Consider the following 2,400-nt stretch of genomic DNA (forward strand, 5'->3'; position numbering starts at 1 on the left):
TTACCCGCACTCACAAAGTCCAGGAAAATGGAGCTGGAGTTTGTGGGGGCACCTCAGCTCATTCAGGGGCACCCTCACACACAGGTACATGCACCCTGCCCTCTGGGCTAGGAGGGCCTGCCATAGGGGTGACTTACAGTAACCTGCTTCAGTGACCTGTAGTAAAAAGAGTGCACGCACCCTTCCACGCAGGCTGCAATGGCAGGCCTGCAGAGAGATTTTGCATGGGCTCCCATGAGTGGCATAATACATGCTGCAGCCCATGTGGGACTCCTGGTGCCGCAGTGCCCTGGGTACGTGGGTACTATATACTAGGAACTTACATGGGGGCACCAGTATACCAATTATGGAGTGAAAAAGACCATGAACAACTGAATTTAGAGAAAGAGAGCACAGTCACTGGGGGTCTTAGTTAGCAGGATCCCAGTGAACACAGTTAAAAACACACTGACATTAGGCAAAAAATGGGGGTAACCATGCCAAAAAGAGGGTGCTTTTCTACAGGTGCAAGAAAAGTGACACTGCACTGGGTGCAGCTCCACTTTTCATAAATCTGGCCCTAAGTTTTATTGCGTGCATGGTACATGCCGCTGTGTACGTTCTGTGCCCTGTGCTCGTGCAGTCTACACATGTGCCGGATCTGGTAGCTGAGTTGGACGAGGCAACCATGCAAGGAATCTTTGTGTGACCTCATTGTCGTAGTATTCAAACAGGGCATACACGCTCAGGGGTAGATTTATGAAAAGTTGTGCTTGCACTAAGTGCAGTGTCATTTTTCCTGCGCACCTTAACGCCCCCCTCACGCCACCATGGTAGTGCCGTATTTAAAATACGGCGCACCATGGCAGTAGTTAGGGTGACTAGCCTCATAATTTTTTACGCTAGTCCGGTGCTTTGCAGGATTAGCATAAACAATAATGACGCTAACCCTGCAAAGCACCCAGAGGCCCATTGTAACCAATGTCAGCCTCTTTTTAACAATGTTAAAAATTGCAGGTAAAAATGGCACAAAGGAATCTCGTAGATTCCTTTGTGCCATTTTTACGCCTCTCCTAGTGCAGGAACGCCCTCCTGGCATCCTTCCATACATAATATGACGCAAGGGTTTACAAAGTGGTGCAATGCATGCATTGAGCCACTTTGTAAATACGGTCCGGGGAAAATGCCACTTTAACGCTGCCTTAGCGTAAAAAAAAAATGACGCTATGGCAGGACTAAAGTGGCGCTAGGGGCTCTCAAATATACCTTATAGCTTTTCATCCCTCTCAGGTGAAAAAATGGTCCCTAGTGCAAGGAAGGAAATGGGCCCTTTTGTTGCTGTTTGAATGATAAAATACGGGAAAAATTAGGGTTAAAGCGGCCCCCTGGGCACCTGCTGTACCAATAGATGGTACGCCTCTGTCCTTGAGCTCGGTAACATCTGTGCCCTGAAGCGCTTTAGAAATGCACTTTGGGGCAGATTTATGAAAAGTGGAGCTGCCACTTTTCTTGAGCCCCTGAACGCCACCATGGTAACGTCGCATTTAAAAAACGGCGCGGCGTTTTTGGCCTCGTTGGGCCACATTTGCGTCTAAAAAAAAGGACGCAAATGTGGAGCAAGGAGGCGCTAGGGGCTCCTAAATATGCCACTTTATATAACGTTAAAAGTCACGCTCGACACCTTCGTCAGCTCTCGTTCTGTTTCAAACACTGCATACAGTCTGAGCGAACTTTCTCCGCATTATCCTGTTGATAACAAACGGCTTCCAACAGAAATACGAAAACTAATCAAGACGAAAGCATCCTGAAAGTTCCTGCCGGATGCAGAAACTCCGACACACTAAAACTAAATCGAAAACAGTGAACTAAAAGAAAATAAACTCTGTGCGGTCTAGCCGACACCAACACGTTCACATAAACTACAAAAAAAAAATCTTATTTTTATACATTAATATTCAGTCTCCTTGGAGACTGTCAAAAATTGCCAATATCGACTATATTTCAAATCGTCATGGCGGGGTATTGGGTAAAGTTTTCAATAAGCAATAATCGCCCCTCGGTTAGACCTCATTGGCTACGATACTGCCACTGCGCAAAGCTAACAATAAAAAGGCGAATAAAGGTGCGTCTCGGGGTACCACCTCATGATACAAAGACCAAGGAAACGTTTAGTTGTCCAAGAATTACTACACCTCCACTGGCTTCTAACAGGCAAAATAATACACTTTGTTAGGATTGTTTTATCAGGTTCCGTCCACTCTCTGCCCCAAATATTCCATACCGGCGAGCAGAGAACTCTGGGAAATTTTATGCTAAATAGTTGCACAGGTAGCGCTGCATCCTAGTTACAGGTTTGATGCTCTTCATGTGAAGATGGGGTCCATGCTGCTTGCGATGTGGTGTGGAAATGGAAGAAGCACG

General features: G+C 46.4%; 1 non-coding gene across 1 annotated transcript; it reads right to left on the minus strand.

Annotated features, from left to right (window-relative positions):
* Window positions 1-1,938: 1,938 nt before the first annotated feature.
* LOC138266728 (U4 spliceosomal RNA) lies at window positions 1,939-2,079 on the minus strand. Its single transcript, XR_011199660.1, has one exon. It is a non-coding gene; the product is annotated as a U4 spliceosomal RNA (small nuclear RNA).
* Window positions 2,080-2,400: the final 321 nt, after the last annotated feature.

Source organism: Pleurodeles waltl, chromosome 11 (genome assembly GCF_031143425.1).
Source record: "Pleurodeles waltl isolate 20211129_DDA chromosome 11, aPleWal1.hap1.20221129, whole genome shotgun sequence".
NCBI classification, from domain to species: domain Eukaryota; kingdom Metazoa; phylum Chordata; class Amphibia; order Caudata; family Salamandridae; genus Pleurodeles; species Pleurodeles waltl.